At 41.5% G+C, this 23777-nt stretch overlaps 1 long non-coding RNA gene across 1 annotated transcript in view; it reads right to left on the bottom strand.

Moving 5' to 3' along the window:
- LOC137468618 (uncharacterized) overlaps positions 1-9235 on the bottom strand; it is a 76399-nt gene extending 67164 nt beyond the window's left edge. Inside the window, exon 1 of the long non-coding RNA XR_010996063.1 lies at positions 8829-9235. This is a non-coding gene — a long non-coding RNA (uncharacterized lncRNA). The remainder of the gene's footprint in view (positions 1-8828) is intronic.
- Between the last annotated feature and the right edge of the window lie 14542 nt (positions 9236-23777).

The raw sequence follows: 23777 nt of genomic DNA, 5'->3' as shown, positions 1-23777 counted from the left end.
TTTTTTTTTATCACAAGGTCTGAGGCAGCAGAGGCAACTCTAACCCACCACAGTACTCAGGGCTTTTTGTTCCCCACAGTGAGAGAGATTTCTGCAGCCTCAGAGGCAGTGAAGCCAAAAGCACAACAACTCAAACTGATACAAAAAACATTCAGGAAATCAAACTCTGAGGCTGGGGAAAACAAAAGAAAAAAAAAAAAGCTGTTTGTTTTGAACATAGTGACATTAAATTCCAATTTAAAGGCAATTCAGGAATCTCTGCAACCATTTCAGATTTGTAAGCCCAGTGGTTTATGAAAACAACATGAATTCTCTCTCAAAGCAGGGGTGCTGCTCACTGCTTCCTCTCCCTCAAACACACACTTTGGACCATGAAATGCGTATTTTAAAGGAAATTCAGTGCCTTGTATCTCGTTTGAGAGGCTCTGCTCTCAGGTTAGAACTCCTGGGGCCGTGGTAGGGAGAGCCCTTTCATAGCAAGGAGGGACAATAAGCCCTTTTAGTTTCCCTAGATTTATTTTACTGATTTGCTTCCACATCACTGACATTTCAGTTCAAAAAAACAACCACAAATTTAAAAAAATCAACACAAACAACCAATCAACTAAAAGAAAAATCAAAACCAAATAAAATGAAAGTAGCCTTTGATTTTCATTTTTACTATTTTACAATGCAGAAGCCCTTCTTAACTGAGAGCAGCATAGCTATAAAATGTCTAAGGTTGTGCTAAACCAGTCTCACAATTATATTAAGCTTTTTCCACATTCAAACACAAATTGGCGCTTTTACACTTTCACAATTCCTATTTCTAGCTCTCTGTCTGAAGAAGTGGCTCCAGGCTGGGCAGGCAGCAGCACCAGAAAGCCAATATTAACTCCAGAAGATGTCACAACCCTGCAGAAACCCTCTCAGAAGGCTGGGAGCTCTGCAGCTAACCAGAGGATGCCAGCACAGTATAAATGAATCAAAGGAGTTTGGAAATGTGTCTTCCAGCATTTCAGCTGTCAGATGTCTGTTGTCAGTGAATACAACATCAACATCTTGATAGGCCTTTTCTCCAATGCCTGGTTAATTAATAATTTAATACATAACATTAATTTTTGTCTCTGATGGCATTTGCTGAGTTATGAAGTTACCCTCAAGCTCCCCTTTCCCTGTCAGGATGGATGGTGTTCTCCTAATATTTTAGTAAGGATCAAATCAGTGGTACAGGATGGCAACAGCCTCCTACAGAGACATATTCCTGGCAGGGGGAGATGTAAACATTAATGTAGAGACATCTGTCTAAATTTCTAAAGACCTTTACTGTCCTCAGGTTTTCTCCACCCCCAGGATCAGTTCTCCTTGCAACCAGCCAGTGGTCAGATTCAAAGATCAACTGGATCATCTTTCAAACAGAGCAAAGCACATGAGAAACAGCAAAGAATTTTTCTTTACAGAGCAGACCTGCAAGCTCTTGAAGTTGAACATAGTAGCAGCTCTCAGGCACTCCTTTACTGGTTAGATAAACAAAGTAATTCACATCCATCCCCAGATGACTGCCTTAATGTGAGGTGGGGGGGGGGTGGCTTAGACCACCTTTCTTGTTCTCATAAAATACACCTCAGGAAAAAAAATATATTAAAGTCTTATATCAGGAAATTGGGCTGCACAACTGTTTCTATCAAACCGTGTTTGAGATTTTATCCTCCTTCTACTTTCCCCAATTCCACCAGTAACCCTTACCTTGAAGGCTTATTTGCTCTTAATAGAAAAGTTATACATCACTGCACAATCATCTGAAGGCCAGATGGATTATTCTTCCCTCAGCTGAGTTTTATGTCTGTTGGTATTACAATGCAGTGAGATTTGATAATTTATGAAAATTATTTACCTTGCAAGGTCTCCCAGTCACTGAAAGTGTAAAACTCGGGGAATCTCCTTGTCCAGGAGTATCAGCTTTTTTAAGTCATGTGTCTGCAAACTGCTTTCTGTCCTCAAGTATGTAAATATCAAATATTTCCTTGATGCATCCCCTCAGCTGCCAGTGTAATGGGCTCTTCATAAGTTTCATTGTGGCACATTAAAATAGGCCATGCCATGAGACATTTCTAATGCAATTGTTTCTGCTCAATAAATAATTATTCTGTTTGTGGTTGTTCAGTAGGAACCATAAGAGACACTAAGGACATATGGAGCAATGGGAAAAGGTAACCCAGCAGGATTTTCATCTTTTTCCCCCTCTCTAGCCCTCATTGAATACAGGTAACCAAGGTTTTGGGCAGACAACTTCCCACTCACAGACCCTATCAGCTGTTACTGTTTAGAATTAACAAAGAATTATTACATAACCTGAAAAAAAAAGGTAATATAAAAAATGATATCTACCTTCTATAGATCTCCCTTTCATGAAACTTTTTCTGTCCCTACCAGCACCCTAGTTTTCTTAGTTCAGGTAACCAAAAGTATCACTCCATTTACAGAGGCAAAGAAATCAAAGTGGCTTCATGATAACACAAGCAGCTGTAGCAGACACTTCAGGCACCTTCCAGCACCACATTTCCACCAGGAAACAATTTCCTGTGTACTCAAGGCACTACTGCATCCCCACTTCAACTCCAAAGAAAAAGAAGGAAAAAACATCAATCCCCCCCAGCCCTAAAAAACCAGACATAGACCTGACACACTGGCACATTCCCTTTTCCTGGGAGCACTTCAAGGCACACAGCAAAAATGGTTTCACATTTCCCTTTCATTCAGAGTCAATAAAAAGCTGAGCAGTCATGGATGAAGATGTGTTACTGAGACTCACAGAAATGTAAAACATCTTAAAATTGAAACTGCTGGCCTTTAAGCGGCTGTAGGTAATAGCTGAGCTGCAGCAATGCTGCTTTTAATTTAGCAGCACTGAGTGACAAATGATAGCACGGCGTGGAGAGAAATGGCCTCCCTGCAGAGTCCTGCTCTTTGCTACATTTTTACTGTGCTTACTAATCAAATATGAAAATAAGCATATAGTAAGCAGCACCTTTTAGTTTATGGAGGGCCTTGAACTAAAACCTCACAGACCTCTCAGGCGGTTGAGTTAGGAAGGTTTTCCATCTGGAAATTATCTCTTGCTGTAAACTTCTCTCTTTCACCTTTATGTTTATCAGAAAACCAAACATAAAAGCCTAAACAGGGGATTTTTGGAAGTCTTTAGCAAGCTTTAGCATAGTCAAAGTCCAAAATGCTGTGTAAACTAAGGTGCAAAATCTTCCATCAAGGTATTCCTCTCTAACCCTAGTGCTTATTTCAAGAGTTGTCCTCAGTCTCCTCTTTCTGCCATTTTATTTACTCACAGTTTATCATCTCAGTCTGGGGACAATAACTGTGCCCTCCTACTTCTGACCCAGCTCCAAGCATTCATCTGAAGTCTCCCATTACTTACCCTCCACCATCTGAAGATTTTTTTACTTTGAATTAACCATTCAGACCACCCCATTGTCCTACAATTCAAACCTTGTATGAATTCAGTCTCTAAACACAAGTAGTGTCTGATATGTCACAACTATGAAACAAAACATTCAACAAAATTTATGCAACCAAGCAAAGGATGGTTTGCAGGGGACAGCAACTTTTGCCTCGCTCCTCTCGGAAGGCAGCTTATCCAGGCATTGAAACAGGATTTAAGTCAGCTGTGAAACTTCCTGCAAAGAAGCAAGTGGTGTACCTTGGCTTCTGTTGGGTTTGGTGACATGGGACAGTGCTGCTGCTGTGCCAGAGAAAAGGTGCAGGGTCTGAGGTGCAGCAAACCCTTCTCATGTGATGTCCCCGAAACTTCTCTGGAGGAGATGCCACACCTGCCCCATCACACCCAGAAGAAGATAAAAACCCACAGAGCAATCCCCATCCATGGGCACACAGGTGCCCCAGGAGGACAGCAGGAAGGGTTTTTATCAGCCTGCTCCATTGAGCATTGCCTTTGGCCACACACAGGAGCCTAGGGCGTGACAAATCATTCTGTCTGAGAGGATGACATGCAGCCCTTTGTCTCTGGGTATTTTTCTGTTATGCAAAGGGTAAGTCAGAGCCCTGATTTATGTGAGGCTACAGCCACTGCTCTACTTTGTGAGAGGGGTTTTGTTGTGTGTTTTAGACTTGGTGTTGGTGTCCTCTGCATGGGACAAGCACGAAGGTGGTGAAGTTCAAAGGAGCATAAAGGACTCGTGCTCATCTCTCACTCAGTGACAGCAGAGCTTGGGCACTTGGCTTCTGCAGAACTTGAAGTCTCTGTAACTTAATAACTAGGTAGGCAAGCTGTTTGAAGCCAGCTTAAATGTGTAACAATAACAGAGAAAAGCGAGGGACAGAGTTGGAAAAAATATGTCAGCTCAACTGACAAATTCAAGGAGCTACTGCTATTTTCTGCTTTGATTTATTCAGGGAAAATAAAAAGAGCATATACATTTAAATAACTCAATTTGCCCAATTCACACCAAAGGAAATGCTGGCTCTTCAACAGCAAAAGCTCAGCAGTGTTTCCCAGAGTCACAGATACACAGAGGTGACACAGACATAGACCAGACCTGGCATGTTCTAGGACGTATCTCTGGCAATATTTTAATTGCTGGAGCCAAGCCCCATCATGCTACCAATGCCATTGAATAAAAGCTTTCATCTGAAGTAATGTTTTTACATCCTAAAATTGGTCCTGATCGACTTCACCGTCAGGTAATCAACAGACGCTCCTAAGGGATTTTGTTTCCACTGCCCAGTTTCCTTGCCCCCACTGAAATTCTGGTAATGGAAATTTGACATGCAGAACCCAGGTCATTCAAAGCCACTGATCTTGTTAATTAAGGGCCTCCTGCCTTCATATTTCTTCCAAAAGTCAGATTTTCCTTTAGCTCCTCCAGACATCCCTTGTGCTACTGTTTCAGTTGCTTCAACCTCAGCTCTGCTCAGTTCTTTACCAGAACTGCAGGGTATGTCTGTACAGCAAGGCTCAAAAAACACCTTATTCTTTCACACTAAACCTTACAAGGTTCAATTAGATGAGAAACAGTCAAAACTCTGATCAGCAGAGCCTAATCAGTGTAGATGTGGCCCTCTATCCTTCCCTGGTGTAATTGGCAGTAAAAACATGCCAAAACAAGAGGAAGAAAGGACAGGCTGGAGACAGAGGTGATCATCTCAAACAACTGACTAATCATTCATAATCTGGATTCACATATTTAGTAAATACATCCTCTTCCTTTTCAGGATCATGTCTTGACACCTACAGTAATTACTCCCGGAAAGTTAACTCTCCAAGACAATATTTCTACCCTGTTTAATTGCACAAGTACCACCTCTTGGTTTATCAGCACTGATGAGCACTGACATCCTCCTGTCAGCAGAGTCATTCCTTGGCAGAAAATGCCACAGACACTTTCTTCTCCACCTTTCAAAGCTTCTCATGCAAAGGAGGCAGAGCAATTAGCACTGACCTTTGGGCTAATGCTGGCTGCCAATCAGCAGTGCTTCCCCACTCAGCAGCTGCATTTGTACATCCCAATTTAACAACCAGGAGTACAAAACACGCTCAGCAGGCAGGCAGCAGTGCTCACAGCCTGCTCACCAGCCAGGTTTAGGATGTCTCCTCCAGCACTGCTAGAGACTGCAAGTGCCCAGAAGGAGAAAAATTCCCATGACACTCCACACCTCTTAGGATTAAGGGCAAATTTTAGACCAAGGACCAAAAAAAAAAAAAAAAACCACAAATAGAAAAAAAAAATGAAAATATTTTTTTAATTCAGAAATCTTTCAGTGATAAAAAATGCAGGCAACAGGGGAGTTGTAGGAGTGTGGGCAAACTGAAGTCCAGTCTGGGGAGATTCTGCTTTGTGGAAAAGGTGATTTGAAGCTTCAAAATACTCAGGTTCAAGAGTTCAAGTGACCACATAGTGCTCAAGGTTTCCATAAGTGACTTCCCCAAGACAAGGAAGGGCACAGAGGGCTGTCCAGTCCAGCCCCCCTCCCCAAACCTTCAGGGTTTACTCTGAGCTCCTCTGCTCCAGGCAAATTTGTAACAGTCTCATTGACTGTCAAGCAAATCCAAGAGAAGATAAATCACCCTGCATTAATCTTTTGCAGTCTGCAGCTAATATACTAAAGAGCAGTAACCTGACACTTTAATCATGGCACTGTTACAAGCTGCTGTTCCCTACCAAGCTGAAAGCTTCTTCTGCACTTGGGCCCATCATCATGAGCCTCATCACAGCTGTCACAGAGTGGGAAATGCCATCTCAGCCTGTTTTCAGGAATGAAGATTAATATAGAAGCCAAGGGAAGTTGCTGGTGCCTACCAGGACAGAGGAGGAAGCAAATGGTCCTGGAGCACAGGTATCCAAGCAACCTCCCCACATGAGGGTTTCAGCTTGCTCTGAAGATGCAGAGCTGCTGGCATATGGATCTCCAAGGTACAAAACCAAAGTGGTTCAAAGTTCTCTCTCTAGTTCACTCCGAATCCTCAGAAAAAGAAAATGTTGCCCTAGGAAACTGTTTGTCCACAGGATACCTTTCTACCTGCCACATCCATAGAGTTTCCCACTGCAAAAACTCTGTGCTTTTTTTCAGCATCACCAGTTTGTCAGAGGTAACAGACGCATTTGTGCAGTGAGATGCAGTGTCTTTCATGGATGGACTTAAAGAACCACTTCAGATATCCATAACTAATCCACTAGGTCACAGGAAAACACACAACTAATTGTCTACCCATGGTTTATACTTTAAAGAAGTCACATTTGCATCTGCAGTAGCAGAAATGAGCTTTATCTGGGGAGAAGGGGAAGAAGGATTTGTATTAAGATTATTAATTAATCACAAGGTCACATTCCTGAGGAAGAGGAGTCCTGCCCAAAGAATTTCCATTAGAAAACAAGGCAAGACATACAGGCTATATCTAGAAGTAAAACTGAGATAAATTTCTCTAAGTCACACACACTTCTCTTTCTGAACAAGTCTTTCCCTTTGGACCAGAGGAAATATTTTTGGACAACTTTTCTTTAGGAGATGCTCAGCCAGAAGCTTCCTCTGAAGCCAGGGAAAACTGCATTTCTCCCCACCTGCAAGCAGATATACACACATGCATATATCACACATACATAACACACACAGAGCTGCAGGAAGACATTTGAAACAGAGTTCCCTTTTGTATTTACTTTACAATCACCATGGGACACAACAAATTAACTGAACTAATCAACTAATAGAGAACATTAACTCGCTCAAAATCTAGATGTTGTGGTTGCTGAATACGGGAATTGATACCAGACAGCCTTTAGTCACTGCCTGTGTTACTGATTATGTCCAATTATGGCAAAGAAAAAGGATTCTGAAACATTTGAGCTGGGGCAGGGAGAGAGAGAAGCATAATTTGTGCCTTATGTTAGGCAGCTCTTCCTCCACTATTACAGCATTAATCAATTATTCACCATCTATTTACCACCAAGGAGACAATCTGGCCATGTGCTCTGCAGTATTTACCCTTTAGCCAAGCTGTCTGATGCTCACACGTCCTATTAACAGGGCACCAAGGGGTGACGCCGAGCCAAGCTGCACTGGAGTGCCTCAAATCATGTTCAGCTCACAGCCAATTTGTCAAGGTGGGAGGTTGAGTTTCAGGCCTGGGATGGAATTCTCCTTCCAGTGTCCTGCCAAGAGGCAGTGGCGGTGCCCTCGGCCCGCGGGGAAAGCGATCCTCAGCGCGGTTATCCCACACCAGCTCCCCAGGGAATGCCTCCTGTGGCTGAGCACCACGGAGCTGCTCCTTCTGTCTGCCAGCACCATTAACTGTGGGAGCTCTCCGCTGAGCCCTGGGTCTGGCAGCCACAGCTCTGACACACACAGCATAAAGCGGATGAGCTCCCTGCTTGCAGCTGTGGTTTGGGTAAAGTGCTGCTTCAGCTGAGCAAAGGCCACCACTTCTTTTCCACCACAATCACCTTTCCCCAATCCCGAGTAAAAAACCAAAATAAAATAAAAGTAAATCAATCTATATCAAAAACTTCTAATTCAGCAAAAGATTTGCAGCTCAAGGGGTGCAAAATAGGCTGAGACTGTCACTTTCCAAGCTCAGTTTAATCCCTCAGATGCCTCTAAAACCTAACCTGTCCCTAAGCATAAACTTATTTCCCTCCCATCATATAAACCTTTAATTTAGGAAACTTCTTCATGGTAAATTAGCCCAGTATCCATCTGCCCAGAAATGGGTGGTAAGAGGAAGCCTGGAATTGAAGGAGAGAAGGCAGCTCTATTTCCACCAGGCAGGTGGAAATACAAGGACTTTTATCACTCCTTTAAAAGCACTCATGCCACCACACCTGAAATTCTTATGCATTTCATAAAAGCAGAAGCCCTTGGGTCTTGCTAACACTAGAGAAGAGCCAAGCATCTATCTTAGCGCATATCTTTCCCAGTGATCAGAACACACAAGAGCAGGGGCACAAACCAAGGCTATCACCATTCCTGGTTTCACTCCACCAACTTTCACTTCTCAAGCCACAAAAAAAATCTCTGCATCACCCCAAGGCAAGGCCAAGGCACAGTAGAGCTCCCAGCCCATGCAGCATCCCAAGGTCACAAGGCCAGGCATCCACACCAAAGGCTCTCCATAGAAATAAATTCCTTCCCTCTCTCAGGGCCTTGCAGGTCACATGTAGCAGAGCAGCCACACCAAGAATCCCCTCTCAGCTGCCACAGAAAACTCTTCCAAGCCAGATTTTAACCTGTGATAGTTGGTTTGAGCTGCAAACCAACCCAAGACAGCGCTAGGTTTACCTCACATTTGAGAGCACAAAAATCAACAACATCAGGGGTTATTTTACCTTTTGCCAGCCAGCAGACTGCAGCCCACAGGAAATCCTGGCGTGTTTGGTCATCAGAAAGAGCCAGACACACTTGCCCTGAGTTGCTTTAAGCACTGCTTTAAGTATGCACAGCTGTGACAGGGGAACCTTCATTTACACCCAAGCAATGAAGCTCTCTTCAGATTACACAGCATTTTAAACAGGTGCTGAGGACTGTGCATGATAAAAGGCCATAAAAAATAGGTGCACTAACCCCAGGGGTGGTCTGTTTTTTCCTTTCTAAATGTTTTTAATTGATTCTGCAGGACAGAACACCAGAATAGCCTATTAATCCCAATATAAGTTTTGCCCTGAGTAAAAGGTTGGACTGGATTTACTTTTATCCAAATCTGTCCCTTGTGTAACTCTGTGGAAGACAATCAAGTTACAGCATGGGAAAATACACACTTTTATATCTGAATGCAAGCTGTCTTTATTAACTCACTGCAGATGGATGCAGGTGCAGGTAGTTGCTACTGATCCCATTTAAAAACTGAGCCACACAGTTTCCCCTAAAGATCTGTGCATGCTAAAAGGAAAAAGTTGAAGCTGCACAGGCCAAATGTTAAGCTCTTACAACAAAAAGAGAGGTTTCTGTGACAGTAGGACAAGTTTCTGGTTGCCTGAGTTTCCAGTGTTGCTCCCTGATGGCCACAGGGTCCAGGAGAAGAGCACATCCTACACCAGGGAATATCCATCTGGATGACTGGGAGATGCATTTTGAGCCCCTGAGGATATGACATATTTCTCTCTTGCATGTCATTACATGAAACTTCAGTATCAAATGGTCATTTCCTCAGCAGTTTCTGGAAGGAGGTAAATCCCTTAACTGCCTTGGAATAAATCCCCAAGTCATTAGGTGTCTCAAGGGGACACGGGGCTCCAGCTGTGCCAGGTTGCAAGGCACTGCTCCTTCCAGACTTGGAATAGCAAGAAAGAGGACAAACATCTCTCTATTCAAGCCTCAAAAAACAAGATAAAAGCACAATACAATTTGATCATCTTTCCTCTTTTTTTTTTGTTCGTTTGTTTGTTTGGATGCAGCCTAGTTAGTTTTGATCTGATTTGTTGGGGCTTTTTTCACTCTCATCAGTTAACAGGAATTAAACCAAAGGAAAAGCCCTGCTTTTTTGATCAACCCACCCAGGCAGTTCTGTAAACATCCAGGGGCTGCACATGTGGTATCACTCAGTTAATAAATAGAAGCTCATGCTCTCAGCATCCCCGTGGCTGAGCAGTGCACCAGCCCCTCACAGGTAACGAACACGATAATGATTTTCCCTGAGAAACGGCAGCTGAGGTAGAACTGGGGTGCAATCCAGACCACAGAGATGCAAAACTGGGATTTCACAAGACCTGCAGAGAAACACCTGCAGTGTGAGCACACCACTGATGGTATTTCTGCTTCAGCCTCGGAGGCCACCCTACACCCAAGGGCTACTGTGCTGTAAAGGTTTTGTGGTCTCTTTGTCAAAAAAACTCATGAGGAGGAAAGGAGTTCAAGGCTATATGAGAAATGTTTTGCCTCCGGATATGTTTTATAATTTTAGTAGCTCGTGAAATTCCTTGTTTGGACAAAAAGGGTCAGGGCATGACATCAAAGCTTACACAGGTGACATAAAACCTTCATGCCCTTCTGTCCAGCAAGAAGCTTTAACAAGACCAATCTTTTTCTGCACACTGCACCCAGGAGAGAACAAAATCCTCCCTAAGATGCCCACCTAGAAAAATGGATTGGTTTTGTTGAATTTGTTAGCTGATCCATCAAAAAGTTCTTAAAAAATATCAGTTCTCTACTGGCTGCACCTGCACTGCTCAGGATTGCTGGCATTAAGAGAACACTTTATAGGTAGAAAAAATGCTCATTTGTGGAAATTCCAATTATTCTATGAAAAATCTAAAAATATTTATCCCCAAAGCAACCTGATAAGCAGCTAATAAGTCTACAGATGTGCTGAGCTCAGTTTTTCTGCTGTGAGGACTGTCTCAGAGCAGAAAGCCACGGATTTGAGAGCACAGGAAGTCATATAAACTCCAGCTACACATCTGGCTTGAGCCTAGAAATTTCCCATTTCTTGGCAGGTGGGCATGAATATCCAGACTCTCCTCTTTTGGGCTTCTGGGAGTCGTGTGTGGAGGCAGCCATCCCAGAGGGTCTTTTCAAATCTTCAGCAGGGTTGTAAATCCTGTTTTTTTTCTGGCCTCCTCAGGATTTTATGCTCCATGGACCAGAAAACCCCCAAAGCCTTGAGAATCAGGATTGTCCAAAAAAATCCTCCAGGGGTAGTGCTGTGGAATCCACAGCTAGATGTAACCATTCATTGAAGAATGGAAAAAAGATAAGAGGCTGGGATTTCACCTCCCTTTGGCTTCAACAGCACCCTTGGTGAGGTGGTTGTGCCTTCCAGCTGTGCAAGGTTCCTCCTTGGCATCTTTTTTCCACCCCCAGCAATAGGACACGTGGCCTTCTTCCAGTTTAATTTATCTGGATGGCAACTTTCAGGTTTTGGAGATGCCACCGCCTCTAATTTTCATGTGTTTTGGACAGCTGCTTCAAGAAGTTCTCTAAAATGGTGGTTAAGAATCATATCCTAAGAAGAGGAATATGACTGCTGCCAGAAAGAGTATAAAATATTTTATAAGGTTGTGTCTGCTAAAGAGGTCTTATTTCTAACTGTGGCAAAAAAACCCAAAACACGAGAAAAAACCCCACATGGTTTATTTTTTACATTTATGTCACTGTTTTGATCTCTGAATTATATTAAAATCTACTCTGAGTGCCCAAATGCACACACAGACATTTTTTTCAGAAGAGGATAATGAAAATTATCAGAAGTTCTATGAGCACATAGGTACTAAGCCAGGCTTGGGGACTGAGCTAAATTCTGTGGGAGCACAGAGCTCAACATGCAGCACTAAAATGAGATTATAATGGGTATTTTAACTACTTAGTTTTGAAGGATGGGGTTTTTCAGCCCAGGGAAGGGCTGAGAGTAAAAGCAAACCAAAATATTCTTCCAATTATAGGTCATTGATTACCTCCCATTGGTCTACCAAGGAGTAAACACCATGTAGCTTTATATAATTTCTGTAATTTTATTCACCATTCTCCCACTAAAATCAAATTAAAATCCCTTCCTTGCAGCTTTTTGTACAAAATCTTACCCCTTTTCCTTCCCTCACTGTGAATCATTGTCTTACAATAAAAATAAGCTCTACTGTGACCACATGGAATCCGTAATCTGAAGCATTAATTGCCTTGATCATGTCCATTAGTTTATTCAAGCAAAATAAAGGTTACAGAGAGTGGGGAGGTGAAAAGTCTTTTCTCAAGCCACAGGACTCCTTCATGCTTTTGGTCATCATTGATAGACACTGTAGTGACAAAGGTTACATTAAATGATCTTTAACAGAGTGGACTTGAAACACAAATTCAGAAAAAAGAAAAAAATCACTCAGCAAACAATATAAACCCAGTGTTTTGCCACTGCCTGAAGAAATGAGAATGAAATTATCAGGGTTGCAAAAACATTTATTTCCACTTACAGAGCAAAAACTCGCCAACAAAATCAAGTTGTTTGATTGATTTTAGTTTTTATTAAGTCATCTGGGCCTGCTACAGCCATAGCCTCAATGTTAAAATCTACTTCAGTTTCATGTATTAAACATTAAAAAAACCCAAAAATCATACAAGCTGATGCCATATTCTAAAATTTCTTGAAGCTACAATTGACTTGTAACAAACCCCCCCGGTGCATTACAAAACAGGGCTGTCAAGCCATAACAGCTCTATTCCAGCTCCTGCTGCAGTCTCTGTTAGCCTTTGTACAGGCTGCCAAAATCCCCACCTACCCAGGGGAGGTCATATCCAACAATAGAGGGGAGGAAATTGTCCTTGTGTGAGCTGTTCTCCCATGGAACAGACTGCACAGGTTGTTCTCTTGTTCATGAGTGCTGAGGGTAGAGGAGCGGCACAGAGTTAAGGAAAAGCCATGGCGTGATGAGCAGCAAGGGAGCCGTGGCAGTTTGGGGTTTTCCCCCCCATTTTGTGGTTCTCACGGTGTGTCAGGGTTGTGTGACAATGAACAGGCAGGGCAGAGGGACCATGCTGGGTGGGGACAGCCCTGATGCAGGCAGCAGCCTCAGACACAGACAGTGTTGTCATCTCTCTGTGCCCGGCACAACCAGGAGAGGAGAAAATGGGATATGTCTTTTAGGACAAAGATTTTTCAGGTGTAGGTGATGCCTTGGGAAGGCTGAGCTAGAGCAGAGGCTGGACAGAGTTAAAGAATAAAGTAGGGATTTATTAGAGGGCCTCAATGGATCCACCTTGAGCAGCACAAGAGCCCAGCCAGGGCTGCACCCAAAACGGTCCCAAAATGCACGACCGCTCCCGGGTGCTCTCACTTTGATCAGTTCTGCTCCATTTGCACATTGGAGTTCATTGTCCAATTCCAGCTTTAGCCCATGAAGTCCCATCCTTCTTGTTTTTCTCTCTTCAGCCCACGTTGTTTGTGCTCTTGGGCCTGAGATTCGGATCATTTGTCCTTGGTCCCCAGCTGGAGAAGGAATTGTTTTGTCTCCCTGCTCTGTGAAGAGAGTTCATCTTCCCCTAATATGAAGCCCAGACCCACACACTAAAGCAGCACAGAATCTGAAAAATATAAAAACTAAAACCCGAGGCATCATAGGGATGGTAAAAACTGTGTGAGTCCATGTGAATCATGAGCTCTGAAGCCAAAAAGACTGAGAGGTTTCTCTACCTCAGGCCATTCCAAATGATTTCTGTGAGACACCAGACTATTATTTCCTTGAAAGCCTTTGCTGACAAAGGTTTCAAACCTGCTTTTGCTGCTGATTTTGGAGCATAGCTAGTGTCCAAGTGAAAACATCTGAATTATTTCACAGCTACACCTCTCATTGTATTTGTTTTCCTGTTTGCTATGATTTAATAATTCTCACTGTTTTGTATAAGAATTATATCCTAAGAAGAGGAATATGACTACTGCCAGCAAGAGTATAAAATATTTTATACTCTTATAAAGGATATATGTGTATAATACATAATATACATTTATAATGTGTACAAGGCACATTAAGAAGTCTCAGCAGAAAGGAGAAAATTCCAAGTTTTAAGGTTACAAAGTAGACCTGAGATTTTCTAAAATGCAATGAAAAACCCAACAAGAACCAAAGACAATGAGGCACTTAATAAAGTCAGGCTTCTACCTTGGCTCTCCCCTGTTGCTGAAGCAGAACAGATACACACAGAGAATGAAATGCAGTAAGTTTCCAATTATGAGCATTTTCCTTAATGAAGTATTCCACCACCAAGGGCTGGGCAGTGGCTGTACCAGGTGCTGGTATCCCACAGGGAAGCCTGGAGCTGAGTTTTGGGGTCTCCAGCCTGAATGAAATCCCCTCCCTTCCTGCCTCCCCCCATAGCTGCTGCTTCACACCCTTCTGCAGCTGAGAAGCAGTGCTGGAAATCACAGAACCACAGGGAAATTGTGGCTTTCAGGAGATCCCCAGGGACTCTGGGACCACAGGGTGTGAAGCCAGGGATATGGTGGCAAGATCAAAGCAAAGGAAAAAAAAAACACCCCATACATAACAGAACGATTTTTTCATTTTTCTTTCCTTTTCTCTTTTTTGCTTTTTTTTTTTCTTTTACCTCTGAGAGTCAGATAAAGTGTGCATGGCCTAAAAAGAAAAATATGTGCACATTACTCTAAGCTTCTAATGGTAGCAATAAGTCTCAGGGGTGCTTCTCTGAGTTGCAGTTGGACTTTTACAATATGCAGAACCCCCTTTTAAAGCATCTCATTCTGCTTTCTCACAAATGCAAAGAGCTAGGCAATTATTGAGAGGTTGGGAGTGCCACAACCCTCCGATGACACAAGAGCCGATGTTTTTTTCTTCCAAGAACCTTACACTCTTATGTTCTGCAAAGAGATTTATAATGCACTGCTCCCATTCCACATCCAAGCCCCTGCACAGCATCTCTGGAGAGAGGGGTAACTTTAGCCCTGTGTCCAAACCCTGCTAAGGCTAAATGAAGGAAACAGGAATGCTTCCCCTGAGTCCTCTGCTCCTGCCTCTGATATTACTGAGCTTGGTATTTCAGGGACTAAACCAGATCTTTTTTTTTTTTTTTCCCTCTCACTCTCCCACTGGAAAATTAATCAGCTTTTCACAAACTGTAGGTGAAATTTCTTACAACCCTTCTGAGCTTTTTCAGATTCCTTTGTACTGGAAGATATAGTCTTTCTCCGCATAGTAATGGCAACCAGTCCCTCAAGATACAGGACTAACATTTAGCCTAAAACATCAAGCAGATTTCATATACCTGGTGATCCAAGCCCATAAAACTTTTAATCATTAAATGTTTTAAAAATATTTCAAGAATATTTAAAAAGTTTTATAGCTTCAGTATCACAGTAACTACACACAGCCAGACCTGTCACTGCAAACTCAATGTTTTACAGTGTGACAAGAATAGTTACTTGAGAAAGAAGTCCTATTGATAAAACGATAGAATAGTAGCAGATAAGTTTGAAAGTTTCCCTTTTGGGAAGCCACAGAGACATTTTTAACCATTGGTTGACTTGGCTCTGTGCCTTTTCAGTCAGACAGTGCACAGACACTGAGGATATGGATGAAAAAATGGCGTGATCTAAATTTCAGATTGTAAATTCCAAAGGATTAGGAGCAAAATAGCCAAGTTGTTCCATTGGTTTCACACAAGATGGAAAACTTTTGTTCTGTCTTCTCCAGGAGCACTATCTACTGTGATCCACAGGATCTTCCTGTTGAGAGCAGCAAATTATTTAATCTGTAATTTTAGCATCCTTCTAGCAGGCACTTAGCAACAAAGGCCACAGCCAAAATAATTGCAAGGACTCTTTGGGAGGCCATTGAACAGCCAGTGATTACCTGTACTAAAGGTAAAGACTTGGGCTGGGGAAGAAATCCTGTGGAAGAGGTTCCTCTGAAAAGGCACCCAACAGATCCCAGTGAAAACATTGAAGCAGGCTTACTGGGGGGAAAGGGTTCTTTTGGTGCTGTGCCCGTCATGGTTAAAAACAGACTAGATACACAAAAATACAGCTCAGACTGAGTGCTTGAAACCCAAACCAGCAAGAGGTGTTTTGGCAGCCAGAAAGAATGGGCCAAAGAGCTGCTTGTCTTCATGATATTTATAATAATATAAATTTATATAGATTATGCCTCAAAACACATGTTGAGATGATGGAGCCTGGTCTACACACTGCAGATAGCTGGATCACAATCACCCAACATTATCTTAACCATGGGGGAGCTGCTTAGTGTGTGGGTGCTATTAAATAACTTCTTTTTACAGTCTAAATGCATAATTTAGCTGGTTAATGTAGTGGTTCAGCAGAGGATATATTGAATAGAAATTGCAACAGAAGGGAGAAAGAATGCACTTAGTTTTGGGTGTTAAGAGTAGCAAAGGTTTCTGATTTCTTTAGCCCTGTGCTTCAGTGTCTGCCTTCTGTTCTTCTTTTGATGAGATCTTTTACCATGCAGCAGGAAATTGATAAAGCTGAGTTACAGTTCTGAAGGCTGGCTGGTGCCAGGGACAGAAGTTTACTTCAATTTAATCTTTATTTTATATTTGTTTGAAGGAATAGAATGGCTTAATTAGTTATTTATAGAGTCCATGCTGGGGAGGTGTTCCCTTACAGATTATTCGTTTTATCACAAAAACCTTCTCGAACCTTTTATGGAGAGGACAGCTTATATATGAGGAAGAGGCAGAAAATAAATTTCTCTGTGGGCCAACTCTTGCTTTGTCTCCAAAAACCCACATGCATGATGAGAGAAGTTGGGAACAGAAAGTAAAAAATTGAACCAAGTAATAACTGAATATTAAATAAAAAAACCCCGAACAAAAACCAAGCAAAAAAACTCAAGAAAATATCTATATCCAAATCTCAGAAACAGATTTTATTTGTTCATATTGTTTCCTATTTTAATTTGACTTCCTTGGCAGGTAGCCCATTGCTCCATCAGTGAGTGGAAAGGAAGTTACAGCATCACATTGTTGTAGGGATTGAATTTTATTGCTTTGCTATTACAATTAGGCAACTATTAACTCAGTTAAATGAAGCACAATTTTTTTATGAAGTATATCCAAGTGGGAATTGTGACTTAGTCCTCTAAACTAAAGCCCTAAAAAAAGCTTTATGAGAGTGAAAGAAAGAGATTAAAAATAGCTAAATAATGAAAGGTGATGCAGCTTTAAAGGGGCATACTGAAAATTGGAATAATTATTGGTAATTAGCTGACAGCCAGCCTGAGGGGAAGCTGCAGGTCAAAAACCTGGCAGCAAATATCCAGCCTGGATCTGCAAAACGACACCCAGATACTGCAGAAAAGATGGGGACAAAATGTCTCAATCACACTGAAGGTGATTTATGGGGGAAAGAATCCCAGGCAAATCAAAATGGGATTCACAGAGTTAAACTTGGATGGCACAGAAAGGGAAAGTGTAGCAAGGCAAGCAATTAATAGTGCAACGACTGACATACTGCTTTGACTCTAAAATATCTCCTCAATCATCTCCCATCCTTTTTGGGGGGGATTTCTGGGAGGTTGGGCTGTAAAACAGCAGATGGGGAGGAGGGGTCAGGACGATGCTTGGTGGGGACAGCAGGGGACAGCAGGTACCAGGGAAAGCCTGCAGGAGGAGGGGGCTCTGCCACACAAAACTTCTCTGGTTTGAGCCCAGTTTTAGCCTCTGCTGAACAACACGAGCTCTGAGAGTAATGAAAGTGAAAAGAGTGAACCACCCCGTGAAAATAAAATGCTTCAAATAAAAATGTAAACTATACCTAAGGACAGTTTCCTGCTGGGTGGAGAGGGGGAATGACAGGAAAACTGACATCAGAGATGTTTATTTGAATCCCTGGCCAGACTATGGTGCAAAACTACCAGACCTCCAATTTTGTTTTTTGGTTGGCTTGGTTTCTTTTTTTTTTTTCATTTAAACAAATAGGGTGTAGCATTTATGGTGTTTTACTGGCTTCATTTCATCTCAGTGCCTTTAAAATAAAATGTTTTACTCTATGCTCCCATGAACACATTGAGACTAAACACTCTTTTTTTTGTCCTTACAGGGCTTGAGGCAGGAGAAGAAGCCAAAAGCCTGCTTCCCTAAATCCCCAAAAATTAAGAATAAAAAGCTCTGGTTATTTCACACTCTCTTACAAACATACACTTCTTTAAAGGGCTGGAAGCTAAACTCAATATTACAAATTCATGGTGAGTAGACACTCACTTTACTGAAGAAACTTAAAAACTGAGCTTTCTAAGGCTACTGGATAAAAGAGAAGTGGAGATAAAGGATATTTCTCCCCAACGTGGAGAGCAATAGTGTGAATTGAAGGATTGCTAATAAAGCTCAACTACCTTCAAAGTGATGTAACAGTGATGAACCTTAGTTGCTAAATCTAATTAAAAACTAATAATGAAATTTGCTAACCAAATGTTCCCTTAATGATGACTCTAAGTCATTGCTTGATGGCAAAAATTCAAAGCAGAACCTGGTCATGCACTAAAATATTTGTCTGGGTGCATTTTATTTCTGTTTCATAATTAGGCATCTTAACAGTCAAAAGTGATTGATGCATTCAGGCTTTCAAAGTCTGTGGGATTTACAGCATTTATTATATATTTATATATTATATTTATATATTTATATTTATTATTTATTTATAACATAGATTCTAGCAACAAGGGACTGGTCCAAGTACTAGCTATTCTCTTGGAGAAGTCCTGGAGCCCAGGCGACTGAAGAGGAACAAAGATCATCTTGAGTTTTAAAGAGAGGAGTAAAGCAGAGACAGGCAATTCTAGAGCAGGTATGCTAACCTCAAATACCCAGAAAGATCTTACATATATATATATATATATATATGTGTGTGTGTGTGTGTGTGTGTGTGTGCGCGCGCGTGTGTGTGTATGTATATATACCAGCTGGAGAATTACAAGGTCATAAGAACTAACTCAGATTTGTCAAGAATAAAAAAATCCTGTCAACCTCATCTAATTTATTTCTGTGTCAGGATAATCTAAAAAGTAGTTGATGTGATTTATCTTGTCTTTACTAAGACTTCTGGTGCTCTCCCCCATGACATTCTCATGAGCTAACTGGGGAAATATGGGCTATTATGAAATAATTTTAATGTGAAAGCAGAGTGAGCTGAAAAATCTCAAGTACTGAGTACTCTTCATGTACCAGAGATTCTCTGGCCATCTGAAAAGGATCATGAGGAAGCCAAGGGAAAGCTGTTCTTTGTGTTTTGTGCTGTTCACCTTTGCATGAGTAACCTTTATGAACACCATGTGCCTGTTTGTATATGGGAATGAATCAAAGCTGAGGGAAAGATCTTCAAAATAAATGTTTTTTAAATTGGGAAAGTAAAATTCATTACGAAATCCCAAAGGACTGGACCAAGGACTGAAAAGGGAACTAAGTGTTATTAAATGGAGAATTACAGACCAGGCAGTGATAGCTTGGAAAGGCTCTGAGGAATCAGAGCAGCTCATAAAATCTAAGGAAGTCAATAGCATGGATATCCATATGAATTAACAGGGGTGGCACGTGTGAGACAGCAGAAATAATGCTCTGATTTCACTTGGCACTGCTTGGGCTTTCAATGGTGCAGGTATCTGGGTCTGGGCATCATCCTTGGGAAGAAATGCAGAGTGGAAAAACGCCACTTGGGCAGCACTAAAAAACCCCGACAGGCATACTGAATTTATGGAAGTGATTATCAGCAATTTACCTCTCCAGACTCGATGATCCTGATGGGCCCCTTCCAAATCAGCACATTCTGGGATTCTGTGATGGTGGGGGCTGCCAGGCAATTCCTTGTCCTGCTGTTGTTAAGTGAGTGCATCCAGCTGCCCTTCCAGGGCTGGCTACATTAATTAAATTAATACCATTTTACAGTAAAATCAATAAAAACACCAATAGCCATCATGCCCTCTAGGATCTAGAGCAAATAAAATGTACCAGCAATGCCAAAGGGATAGACACAAGCTGGGGTAACACAACTGCTGAGGTGAAACCTGTTCACAGAGAAAATGGTTTGCACCATTATCTGCATGGGTTAGATCCCACCAGAGCCCTGGTGCTCAAGCACAGCATCAAACCCCCCTGTTTGGAAGCTAAAATGACACCATTTATCCACCACAGCATGAAGCATCCTGGTGGCAGGAAGGACAAGGGGCTTCCAGTCCAGCTGTGGTCATTTAAGGACAAGTCCAGCTCTGGGTGACTTTTTTTCTGTGATTCCCCTTTCTGTTGAACACACCAAGACAGAATGCCACCCCCACTCCAAAAAAGAAGTATGCTACATCCACATTCATAAAGTTTATCAACTTACAGACTCCAGGACAGGTATATCATTCATTGTTTTGCACCAGTAAGCAGAGTAGTATACAAAAGCATGCAAAATCAGTTATGGTACAGAAAAGAACCTGTAAAATTCAAGAAACTGGCAAGCATCAAAACCATTCCTATTCTCCTAGGAAGAGGATTCCTGAGTTGTGTATATTGGCATTTTCAAAGACCCTGTACTTGGGTGATGCACACAGAAACAACATGGCAGGGACATAACAAAACAGGGGCAAAATATTATCTAATACAGATACTCGGAGGCAAGAAATGATGATGGGGTGAAATTACAGAACGTGGTGGGCTATTTTATTTTGTTGAAAAGTACATCTTTGACTGGATTCAACATATTAAGAAGATGAAAATAGGTTCACTGGCGAGGGAGGAAAAAAAGCAAAAGTTTGGAAATATTTGACACAACTAAAATAAATGACAGCTTTTCTCAATATCCCACAGGCAAGCTGTAGAAGATGAAGTTTTCCAGTATCCATGGAGAAAGTAAAGTCTTTGACTGATGTAAGTCAGTTTTGCACAAATGCTGGTCTGTTTAGTTAAAACCTGCACTGCTTGTTTCTATTAATAGATAATATAGGTAATATCTAGCTTTCACTCCAGACCCATGCTTTAACACTCAGAATTTATCCATATTTAATTACAATTTTATCACACTAATCAAATAAATTTACTTTGTCCTCCAAGCAATCACCTCAGTATTTCAGTATGTAAAAAATACTTTCATTATGTTTATTATAAAAATATAAATGTTTCCACTACAAATCATTTTACATTAGTAAGAGGCCATCTACAATTGCACAATATATAATCTAAATGAGTAAGTAATGCTTTTGAAATACAAGTTAAAGTAAATACATATTGCCAATCAAATCACATCTATACATTGATTATTGGATGCTAAGTTACAGCACAAAAACTAGATTATGTTAACAGAAATAAATAAAATGGAAACTATATTGAAAGGTACAAACCCAATAACATGGCATGTCATTTTATGAGCAGTTTGCATTTTGCTTGATGTCCATAACCTGTACAGGCAGATGGCCACACGACCTCTATTTCTCTACTCCACACTGAAGAATTGTACACTGCTATGTTTACATATGTACAGGGGGACAGGGAGTACAGGATGCTTGCAACAGAGGCCACTTGCAGTACAAATCAACTTCTGACAGGGAGAGAAAACCAAATGGGTTTTAAGAACTCTCAACTCCTAACAGCACAGAAAAGCAAAACCCAGGTGCTTCGGTTTTTTTCCCCTCGGTGAGATTGAATCTTTCATGCTGAGCATGCCTGAACAATGGGCAAGGAACACGACAGGATACATGGCAGGAGGAAATTGAGGGTGGTTGGTGCAAAGTTTTAAAGTTTTCAAGTGTCTAAAACTCTAAGAACTTGGGTCTGTCTCCAGAAGCATTTCCCAGAGGTCAGCCCCCCCACCCCAGCCCCTTGCCCCCACACTCCAGCAGCAGAATGAAGCTGAGGAGAAATGTTACAAAAAGCTGTCCCCACACAGACAGTGTTTGCCACTGGGTTTTGGTGGCTTAAATTCACTAACAGTGTCTGATTTAGAGCAATCTCAACCCAAAGTAAAGATTGATTCTGAATGAACTAAGCAACACAAAACAGCTTTTGTATCCAGCTTGCTGCATTTCATGATAGATTGGGGCAGATAAGTGGAAGTGTTCTTTAGAGCTTAAGTGCTTTATTTTACCATTCTTCTTTTTTTTATTTCAATTTTAAAACCCATTCACTTCTCTTTCAGAGAGAATTACTAATAATTATGGCTGTGAGTATGTTTCAAACCCACTCCTTTACAGCATGCTTACTACCAGCACTCATCAAAAAGCCTCTAACACTTCTTCTCTTTAGCAATGTGTAATAAATGTTGTGCCTGGACATTCTGTAAGTCCTGGATTCATGCAGAACAGTTTCAGCCCCTCAAACCCTAGAAACTGATTCTTTCCTCACTTATATACCAAGGACCTTCAAAACCCAAGCCAACAGAAGGAAGCACAAGTGGTCACCTCCTTTTGCATCACAGAGTCTTGGATTTTCAGGGATTCATCATCAGAATCAGGTCTGGATTCCAGAATGTCAAGTTGGGAAGCAGAATGGTTTCCCCTGGTGACCAAGGTCTGCTCTCTGTGTGCCTGGCATCACATCTAGAGCGTTAAGAAGCACAAGAAGTGGCTCACACTGTGTTTTAAACCACTCATTTTCAGAGCAAAGAGTGGTGTCTGCTCAGAACTGGGACTGATGTGCTCCAGAACAAAAACTTAGGAGTTGGGAAGCTCTTTGGAAGACAATAAAAATGGTGGAGGGCCCCCAAAAACCACCTTCAAGTCTCCTTTCTTCCGGTGGGAGATGTGAATGTTCTCCTAGACTTGGGCTCCCCTCTGCTTTCTTTCAAGGAACGGGTACCCACTGAAGCTGTGCAAAAAATTCAGGTCCCCTACAGGATGGCAGTGCCCTTACAGGGGGGTTTCTAGCTCAGGCATGTGTAAAACTTCCACACCAAAGCCTCCCTTCACAGCTTAAGTCATCCTTTTAAACAAGGGTCACTTCCCAGGGAACTCAAAAAGCATCATCAGTTAAAGCAGGATGCAACAAACCCTGGCCCTCTTTTATATTTTCTTGGCAGATCTCTCACCTGAGCACCACCCAAGAACAGGGCTCCTTATTGTGACATGAAAGCAGCCCTGAGGAAGGAAATGGGATGTGCTGTTTGGGGCAGATCCTGATCTAAAGATCAATGCACACACCACTGTCAAAACCCCAGCCTGGCTGAAAATACCACTCACAGCAAATGGAAGAAATCTCATTTGCAAAAAAAAAGTCCAGATGCTTTTCATAGTGTCAATGCTGGAAAAAGACCACCTTTCTTTCCTTCTGTATTCCATGCATGATGCTATGAGTATAAAATTATCTAGTAACTAACCCTCAGACAATTTCTCAGATTGAACCAATGACGTTTGGATAACATTTGGCACTTGGCAATAATACAGCCAGGTTAAGATATTTAAGCATAAATATAAACAATAATGGAAAAAAAAAAACAAACCAAGAAAATAAATAAGCCTTTTAAAAATTAAGACTTGTTTCTAATTAAATGAACACAGTTAGGGAAGCTAACATAATGTTGAAAATCTTTTGTCAACTAACTCAAAGTTACTATAAACTTTATTTCTGTGTTCCTTCCTGAAGCTGAAATAGCATGTTACAATGACATAATAGTAAATATGGCCAGACAGGTTGTGAGGTATAGTCCTCTATTTTCCTTGCTTTTAAAGAAATAAAATACCTGTTACAGTTCTCTTCTGTATAAAAATACGGCAAGTCTTTCTTTCTTCTTGTTTGCTGTATAGATCAAATACACAGCTTTTATGTCCATGTTTTTTTTGTGTTATTCAGTCACTTAATATTCAAATGGCTCTAGGTTTTAGTAACACTGGTTTTTACTTGGAAGGATTTTTCACGTG

Source organism: Anomalospiza imberbis, chromosome 2, assembly GCF_031753505.1.
Source record: "Anomalospiza imberbis isolate Cuckoo-Finch-1a 21T00152 chromosome 2, ASM3175350v1, whole genome shotgun sequence".
In the NCBI taxonomy this organism is placed as follows: Eukaryota; Metazoa; Chordata; class Aves; order Passeriformes; family Viduidae; genus Anomalospiza; species Anomalospiza imberbis.
The sequence above is the reverse complement of the archived record's forward strand: the minus strand, read 5'-3'. Positions and strand labels throughout refer to the sequence as shown.